The sequence below is a fragment of the Panthera leo genome, chromosome A1 (assembly GCF_018350215.1).
Source record: "Panthera leo isolate Ple1 chromosome A1, P.leo_Ple1_pat1.1, whole genome shotgun sequence".
NCBI lineage: Eukaryota > Metazoa > Chordata > Mammalia > Carnivora > Felidae > Panthera > Panthera leo.
In genome coordinates, this window is record NC_056679.1 from 22,171,521 (window position 1) to 22,181,527 (window position 10,007).

A 10,007-nucleotide genomic window follows, 5' to 3' on the forward strand; every position below is an offset into this window, starting at 1 on the left:
AGAGGATAATATGAAAACATGGCAGTTCAGTACTCAATGACAGGAGAGATTCACACAAGTGAAAAAAGGCAAGACAAGAGGTATTTTATTTACTCTTATTTTTCAATGTGCATTTGTTTCTATGTCTTCATCTCTTATCCTAGTTTGTGAATTAGTAGAGGGATGGGAGTATGACATTTATCTTTGTGACATCCATACTGTAAATATCTAGGACATTTAAAGAATTAACAAATGATAGATGAAAAATGGTGAAAATAAGAATAGGCTATCTAGGTGACAATGATTAGAAATGTCTGTCAAAGTTCTAGATACAAATATCCTATGGCAAGCAGTTTCCTTGCCATGTTAAATGGGCTCTCTCTTCTAACTGTTGTAACAGCCAATTCTAAAAGATAGATTACCCCTCTTTAAAGTGAAAAAAACTAAGGTCCATAGGGGTAATGTAACATGTTCGTGTTTATATACAGCAAATAAGGGAAGAAGCCAACAAATAACCCTCTATCTGCCTAATTTAAAACATAAGCTCTTTCTACTACAAAGTTGGGAAAAAATATAGTCACAGGATATCAACAGAATAAATTGTGGCATGATTTCAATTTCTAAAAGTATTGATTTGAATAAACTCATGTTTTTGAAATATTAGTCTGGAAGCAGCCTGAAAGATGAATTAGAGGGACAACTGCCCATACTCTACCACACACATTAGGCCAGTTTTAGCAAGGTTAAAGTAATAGATTAAAAAAATAAAATTGCTAGCATACAGTGGCATTTGAGAACAGTGATGAACTTAATATCTGAAGTATCAGAAATAGCTGGTCCTAACACAGAAGAAACAAAAACATAGTTCATGAACTATTACCAACATGTAAGAAAAACAAGTATACAGTGCAAATGAAAATATTACATGGAAAAAATCCAGTCCTAAGAACAAAATGGTAAATTGAGAATGCCTGTCTTAAGCAAATAAAAAAAAATTTAGAAATTGCAAACATAATTAAATCACATGTTATAAATGTTTCATTTTAAAAATTTAAGGAAATCTGAGGCACGTGGATGGATCAGTTGGTTAAGCGTCTAACTTGGGCTCAGGTCACGAACTCGCAGTTCGTGAGTTTAAGCCCCGTATTGGGCTCTGTGCTGACAGCTGAGAGCCTGGAGCCTGCTTTGGATTCTGTGCCTCCCTCTCTCTGTTCCTCCCCTGCTTGCACTCTGTCTCTCTCTCAAAAATAAATAAAGATTAAAAAAAAAATTATGGAAATCTTAAGAAAAGTTGATTTTGAAGTAAATGAAATGACTATTCCTTCAAGCTAGATCTCAAAAGTAGTTGCTGTACATAACATCTATTTCTGCAAAAGAAAGTATATAATTACTTTTTTAAAAAAGTCTTAACTGTGCTTTAAAATGTACTTAAACATCTGTTTAGAACCTCCAAAGTAGATTTTTTTTCTCTCACAGGGAAGTGGATAATAAAGAAATCACTAAATTTTCTAAGATATTCTGTACAAATACATATTGAAATGTGGATTCTAAAGAAGGAAAATAAAAAATACCTGTCAGATATTTGTGGTAAGAGGCTGATTAACACAATCTAACTTATCAAATTTGGATAACTTTTTTTTTTTTTTTAACGTTTATTTATTTTTGAGAGAGAGAGAGAGAGAGTGAGAGAGAGCGCAAGCAGGGGAGGGGCAGAGAAAGAAGGAGACACAGAATTTGAAGTAGTCTCCAGACTCTGAGCTGTCCACATAGAGCCAGACCCGGGGCTCGAACTCACAAACCATGAGATTATGACCTGAGCTGAAGATGGATATTCAACCAACCCACCCAAGAACCCCAAACTTGAATAACTTTTATATCAAGGTTTATTTCAAAGTACATATCTGTAAGTGATGAATCACTGAATTCTACTCCTGAAACCAACATTGCATTGTACATTAACTAAACAGAATTTACACTTACCTTAGCCAAAAGGCCAAGAAGTGATTAACTAAATAGAATTTAAACAAAAATTAGAAAAGAAAAAAAAAAGTACCCATCAAACTTTTTATTTCTAACAGCCAGCACATAAGAGATCTCAAGAAGTGAGGGAGAAAAAGAGATATTAAAGTCAATCAGAAGTAACAGTTTCATCTGTAAAATAAAAGTACTAACACGTATCTGGTATGTCTGTATACAATTTAAAAAATAACCAAATATAGGGCCTAAACTCCAATGAGAATTCAACAAATGGATCTTATTACTATAGATACAGGAATAGTCTTCCACTTGAAAAAAAAAAAAAAACATAAGGAATTCACTTTTGCATATTTTTATCCCACTCTGGAAAAGAATAGCTGAAGTTGCTTGGAATATAAGATCAGTATTCTCTTGTAAAAAGAACAGAGGCATTGGATATGGACTGCACTGCAAGATTAATAAGAATAGAAAGAAAGAAAGCTTTTATATGCGTTCTCTTTGCTAAGAAACCAGTTAAAACAATTGAATAAATGAAATGCTTACTCTAATATAGTATTAATGTAAACACTTATTTGGTACTTTGTTTTCACGGCGTCCAACATCTTTTTGGGTGCTCATAATATTTCTATGGGGAAAACAGGATAGATAGCATTCTCAATTTTAAGGATTAGGAATTTAAGATTGAAAAAAATTAATCTGACATCATATGGCTAATAAGGGTGAAGTTGGAACTAAGATGCATGGTACTTAATCTAAAAAACAAAATAACTAGAATGATCAAGCTGTTTTCAAGCACTGGCAAAAGGGAGGTGGGAGAGTGAAATGTTAATTTCTCTTTAAAGAAAAATTTAAAAAGTCCAATTTTTACTAGGTAACAATTCATGGAGGCTTAAATTTAGTTCAAAAGGTTCATACTGCCTTAAAATATAAGACAGTATATACATATAAAGTATGGAAAATGCTAGTATAAATAAATTACACAAATCAACTTAAGTTCTGAAGTTTTGTTTGTTGATTTTAATGTTTTTAAGAGGGGGGAAAAAAAGAAACACTGATTTTACCCAGACAGCTCTCCATCTTCTACATCTTTACTCTTTCCAGCACCTAATATTATCCTTCATATACAGAACATGTTTACTAATACCCACAAATCAAAAAATGCTTTATGCTATATTCTTGTTCTCCTGATGACACAAAACGATGTCATTACTCTTGATGACAGAGTAACCCTAGCCAATTTACTCATGTGACCATAACCTGGGGCACCACTATTCACCTGGTAATGGTACATGAAACACAATGTGCTGAAGGAAACTGACTTAGAAATACACATCTATAAATTTAGAAACTTCAAAGAGCTAGTTCACGTGCATGAATTTTCAAAGTAACTGATATTTGTCCTCTAAATCACCGTATCTTTTTAAAAATTTTGTTAATCCTTGTTTATCTTTGGGGGGGGTGTGTGCAGAGAGAGAGAGAGAGAGAGAGAGAGAGAGAGACAGAATCTGAAGCAGGCTCCAGGCTCTGAGCTGTCAGCACAGAGGCCCATTGTGGGGTATGAACTCACGAACTGTGAGATCATGACCTGAGCTGAAGTCAGACGCTTAACCAACTGAGCCACCCAGGGGCCCCCACCATAACTTATCTTTAATCTTAATGGAAATATTTTAGAAGGGATTTCTAGGTCTTTCTTCTTTACTTTAATCTGCACATGACGCAACCTTTTCTTGATGACTCAAGCTCATCAATGGAAACATCATTAGACTGTTCTGTAACACAGTGACTCTTGGAGTTATGAGAGATGTCTGTTTATCTCTTCACTAATTCGCCCTAGACTACTTTTAAAGACAAAGTTTGCTACCACCAGTTCCCTATTATCACTTACAGGCCACCAGTACCCTAGCCAAAGTTTATAAAATGCCAGTTGTAGTTTAAAATATGCAAAACCAAAACAGGCTGTTGATATACTTAACCTTTACATAAATTTTATTTTTTTTAATGTTTATTTATTAATTTTGAGAGAGAGATAGGGAAAGGCAGAGACAGAGGGACAGAGAAGGAGGGAGGGATAGAGCAGAGGAGAGGAAGAGGGAGAGAATCCCAAGCAGGCTCCATGCAGCCAGCATAGAGCCCAACACAGGGCTTGATGTCAAGAATAGTGTGATCATGACCTGAGCCAAAATCAAGAGTCAGACATTTAATGGACTGAGGCACCCAGTCACCCCAACCTTTACATGAATTTTAAATCAAGCCATGATGGACCTATTTTCACTGCTGGAATGTCTGGCTCAAAGATTTTTCTTCTTTCACTTCACTTCTTTCACTAGGTTCTAACACCTAGTCTAGGCTGTTGCTAGAAGTCTGACCACAAAATAATAATTACAATAATATTTATTTCTACATATTTTCTTTATTTTTACTATAACATAGGGAACAAATATAAATAATAGTCATAACAAAACACACCAATCATGTAGACAAACAATATAAAACACCTGACATATATGCTATAAGGACAATTACCTACCCCAATTATTAGCAAGAGTCAGCAAACTAGGTCCACTGGCCGAATCCAGCCCATAGCTGGCTTATTTTTGTTTGTCCCTTAAGAATGATTCTTATATTTATAAAAAATTATTTAAAAAATAAAAGATACTCACTAGAGACCATAAGTAAACTGCAAAGCCTAAAATATTTACCATCTGGCACTCTATAGTAAAAGTTTGCCGATTCCTGTTCTGAGCTGTAATAAACAAACACATATAAGACATATATGTAAGGCTATCCCTTACACATAAAACAACCTATTAATGTATCTAAGCAGACATATAGTTCTTCCAGTGATGAGCTCATAATGATACAGCCAAACTATCTTGTCCAGTCCTGCCTATTCCTTTTGACCATGCCCTGGGGCTTAGCCAAAATCTGTATGCAACCTTCTTTCTTTCTTCCTCAATACTTATCCTTAGATGCTCTCAGACTGGTCTCCTTGCTACCACTTCCAGCTCTGCATATCAATTCTTTTGCTAAGTCCTTCCCCAGCTTCAAGGCTGACTTCTTCCATATGTCTTCCATGATCATTCTAGCCCTCAGTAGCCTCACTTTTCTTGCCACACAACTTAATAATGACATCTCAGATTTTTGCTAATGATTTTCTGTGTGTTAGTCTAGTATCCACAACTATTTTCTAAACAACTTGAAGGAAAGATATCACACTGCTTTAGTATCCCCACTTTAATAATAGCTCATCAATCTCTTAGCACATGTCATCTCCCAAGTGTACCTCTCTGTCTTGGAAAAAAATAACCTGAGGACTGGTAATGGGTGATAAGTGATTGGAAATATCAAAGGAGGACACCCACAAAGTAACTGGATGCAAGACCATAAGCTACACTGCCAACTTGGAAAGTGTATGTGAAGACAAAACTATAATAGTAGAAGGATAGAGAGATAAGGATCAAGAGATAACAAGACTACTGAATACTTTGAAATAAAAGGAGATCAAAATATTATAAAAATTAGGGGTGCCTGGGTGGCTCATTTGGTTAAGCAACTGACTCTTAATTTTGGCTCAGGTCATGATCTTGCAGTTCCTGGGATCAAGCCCCACGTCAGGCTCTGGGCTGACAGCATGGAGGCTGTTTGGGATTCTCTCTCTCTCTCTGGCCATCCCACACCCACACTCTCTCAAAATAAGTAGACAAACTTAAAAATACATATATATTAAAAAATTATAAAAGCTTACAATACATTTTAAAAAACAAAATTTGCCTTTGAACACTATTGGCCATTAATGTCCTTTTAACAAGCAGTTCTCGACATTGATATCCATAGAGCCATTTTTCTTTTCTTTTTTTTTTACAATGTGATAACTGAAGCACTACAAGATTCAATGGGATAGACATGCACTGTATTCTAAATCTTTAGATTTTCAATATTCTATTTTTGAGACAGAGAGAGACACAGCATGAACGGGGGAGGGGCAGAGAGAGAGGGAGACACAGAATCGGAAGCAAGCTCCAGGCTCTGAGCCATCAGCCCAGAGCCCGACGCGGGGCTAGAACTCGCGAACCGCGAGATCGTGACCTGAGCTGAAGTCGGACGCTTAACCGACTGAGCCACCCAGGCGCCCCTAGATTTTCAATATTCTAAATTTATCTGAAGTGTGCTAGAGATTGCTAGGAAAAAAACCATTTATCTTTTGATTACCTGCCAAATAAAATTGGAAATCATGTGCATATTCCTACATCTCTCTCAAAGATACCACCTAAACTCATTTTCACAGAAAAATACACCAAGGATATTAAAACAATTTTTATATTACTTCATCAAACTGTATTATAAAAATATAGGCAAAATATAAGGTGCACAAGCCTTGCATGTATGAACATAAAAAAAACCCACGAATGTTTTAAAACAAGGATATTACCAATGAGTTTAAACTAAAACTACTGCATATTATAAATTAAGTGCTTTTTACCTAAGTAAAGCTACAAAAGACAATGAGATTAAGCCTCTATCCCTTCTTTTTGTACTGGGTTTAACAGTCTCTCAGTCCTTATCTATGCCTGGTCGGTCAAAGACAGTTTTTTGTAATTAGTAATAAAATATGCTTAATATTACACTGTAGAAATTTTACAACTAAAAGGTAATTGTTAAATGCATGGTAAAATGAATCAGCTCTCAATTACTCACATGACGAAGGAAAGTGATGACACAGATGACACCATATAATAATCCTAGCACCAGTTTTTTCAAATGCAGATCATTAATTTGGGAGAAGCAAATTGCCCTTATAATTATGTTTGACTGAGACCAGTGTTAATCAGAAGTTTATTTTCCCTAAACATTCAATGATTCTGAGGATTCAAAAGGAGAAACAAAGGAAAAAGAGGGAGTTAATTCAGAAGCATACAGGTGGCTAAAGGCAACCTGCCTGGGATAAAAAAATTTCTCCGTCAACCTACATGAGAAAACAGAGATGATCTATGAATGAAAAGAAAAAAAAAAAAGTAAAATTAACACGACAGGGTGAAATTTTTTTAATATAACATTATTTATAAAAATTTTAATGAGATTTTTTTCCCTGTTAAGTCATCCTTTCTTCCTACTAACAGGTGTTATTAGTGATGGCAAGAATTATCAGTGGGCCAAAAAGCTGAAAGCAAATTTTACGTTTTATGTTATAAAAGATGTGTTAAAAATCCTTTTTATCACTGTTTTCTGTTAAGAGCACCATCTATCTCAATAGGCACTTTATCTCATTACTTTAGATAAATGAATGCAACCAAGAAAAGACCAAAAAGGCAGAGGGGGACTCATTTCTCTGAATATTTTTAGGTGGTTTAAACAAAACTTACACGATGGCAAGAATTACAGATTTAGGAAATACACAAAAACTAAATATTTATCCAAACACAGGATCATAGCCCCAAAACTCAATTAGTTGCTGCCTAGCATATGGCTCCAACTCCTGAGTAGCATATGTTTAGCACTGGTGCCGGTAATAGCAAGGTGGTAAAATATTATAGTAACAGTTCAACTTTAGCTATTTCAGTCTTATAATACAGAAAAACACACCTTTGGTTTCAAGACCAAAGACTAAAAACACAGATACAGTTAAGAAATAAATAATTACGTTGCTCTGTTTTAAAAGTCCATACTGAACACAGATATGAAGATTATACCGTAAAAAAAAAAAAAAAAAAAATCTTGTCGGCTTATTATTCTTAGTTAGAAGATACTCAGACACAAAGGTGTCCAAAGAAACTTAAATAAAATTTCACAAAAGAAAATCTCTAATTCATGATTCCTAACACCTCAGCAACCATTACACACCCCCTCCCTCCAAAATATCTCAAGGCTTTTAACGCTGTTTAATAAAAGAACGAGTAACGACTACGTTAATTAAAAGAGCCACCGTTCTGCTCCAGATTGTATGACAACATTATTTGTTCATTTTCCTTTACCTAACGCATGGCGTCCTTCCCCGCTCGTGTCAAAAGTTCAAAGATCCAGGTTGTTAAACAGGGCGAGGACCGCAGCCTCGAGTCAACCTCCTGACCGAACAGGTGGTTAACTCAGCCGGGTAGAGGAACCGCCAGGTACTACCGGCACCAGCCAAACAGGATCAAACACACAAGGGCGGGTTTTCGAGGTTTTAACCCCAAGATGAACGGGGGAAACTCTCTTCAGAAAAGCGTTCAAGTTCGGCGGCTGCCCGGTGGCCGAAGCCCAAGGCGCGGCGGCCGCTGGGCGATCTCGTCCCCTGGGCTCCGCACTCGACCCCCGAGCCTCCGGGAGCGGCGCTGCTCACCGCCGGCCGGGGGGGGGGGGGGGGGGGGGCGGAGGGAAGGCCGCCCGCGCCCCCGCACCGCCTCCTCCGGCTAGTGGCGGGGCCGCAGTCGCGCCCCCGCAAGCGCCTCTGGGCAAGACTCGGGCCCGGCAGGTGCCCGACGAGTTGACGGGTCCTGTCCACCCCCTGCCCCCGACACACACCCTCTACTACCCTCTGCCCGTAGCGCGCCCAGAGGACGGGAAGGGCCGGGCCCCTCGACGGGCCCGAGTCCCGCTCGGCGCCCCGGCTCCTCAGACCCAGCCTAACGGTTTCCGTGGCGCCTGCTCCGGGGCGGGACGGGAGTGGGACGGCTCGGTCTCCCCCGCCTCCCCCGAAGGGAGCGCCCGTGCTCTCACCTCCGAGTCACGCCGCTCTGAGGCGGAGGAAGGCGGCTACCCTGGCGCCTCTTCTTCGGGTTCCTGATCGTTCTCGCTCTACCTCAGCGGCAGAGCCAGCTCTCGGGGCCGCTGCGGCCGCGGGCGCACTGACTGTTGGGGTGGTTTTCCGGCAGTGACGGCGCCGCCTCAGCCCCGCTCTTCGCTCCCTCTCCGCGTAGCTCCCGCTTTCTGTTTCACCCGAGGGACCACGAACGCCGCCGCCGCCATGCTTACTACGGAGCTGGGAGGAGGAGCCCGGAGTCGGCGCGCCCAGTGCGGCTGCGCGAGCCTCGCCGACGGCGCCCCCGGCCCGGACCCCGCGTCCCCGCCCCGCGCCCGCGCCTGCTGCCCCGCGGGTCTTTCCCGGGAGCGCGAGTCGCCCGCTGAGCCCCTGGCGCTGGGCATCGAGCGCCAGCTCACCGCTCCCGGGGCGACCACCGCTCTCCCCAGGGATGCAGACTGTCCTGAGGCCTGGCTGCGCCAGGTTCAACATAGCATCTTCCGCGGCCAGCCTGCGAACCACATTAGGGAAATACGGACTTAATTGACATTCCTAGGGCCACTCACGCAATTCTCACTCCAAATTGTAAAAAGCTCCCCCTGATACTCGCCGGGTCAGCCTCTTTCCGAAAGCACAAGAACTTAACGCTGGCAGGTGCTTTTAAAGACACTCCCCCCGAAGGAATAGGAAGCCACGTGAAGTGGGTTGGATGTTTTCCATCCTAAACCCTTAGAGTCCGGGATCTCTACCGCAAGCAAAAACACTTAGATATTTACCTCAGTTGAAAACGTGGGGGTTAGTTTCTTGGTCGGTCCCCCCAGTCAAATCGCTTGGAAACCCATTACCTTAATGTGTACAACAGCACGAAGACTTACAAGCAGTAAATAACGGAGCAGAGATTCTTAAAATCCCAAATCCAGCAATTGGGGGCGCTGCAATAATTCCTGAGGGCTGGCCAGGGCTGCTTACTTTTGCAGATGCCACTGAAGGAGTTGGGAAGGGGAGTAGTCTTTGGGACGGAGAGTCCAACCCCGGTAACTGTTCCTTTAAAAACAGTGATGAATGTAACCAGGCTTCCTGTTCTGGCTCTATTTCACTCAATTAATTGTGCTGTCTTTAAATATAGCAGTATTTTTACTTTAAACCTTTTGCAGAAATCCTTTTAAAAAGTACTTACTGCCTACATTCTTAAAGAATACAATGGCTAATGAAATCCTTTGCTGATGATTGACCATCAAATGCGATGCCTTGGCCTTATGCTAAAGTCTCAGGGGATTGCTGAGGCATAGGATCCCCACTCTGGTGATCTCTTTTTTTCTCTTTGGAATGTTCTCAT

At 40.2% G+C, this 10,007-nt stretch overlaps 1 protein-coding gene across 3 annotated transcripts in view; it reads right to left on the reverse strand.

Moving 5' to 3' along the window:
• FNDC3A (fibronectin type III domain containing 3A) overlaps window positions 1-8,952 on the reverse strand; it is a 143,240-nt gene extending 134,288 nt beyond the window's left edge. Inside the window, exon 1 of one of the 3 annotated variants that reach the window (XM_042914279.1) lies at window positions 8,650-8,952. The gene's annotated coding sequence lies outside the window, so the exon portion shown is untranslated. Of the gene's footprint in view, window positions 1-4,616; window positions 4,637-7,925; window positions 8,229-8,649 lie in introns of those variants that run through there. The other 2 variants (XM_042914352.1, XM_042914116.1) reach the window with 2 other exon arrangements.
• Window positions 8,953-10,007: the final 1,055 nt, after the last annotated feature.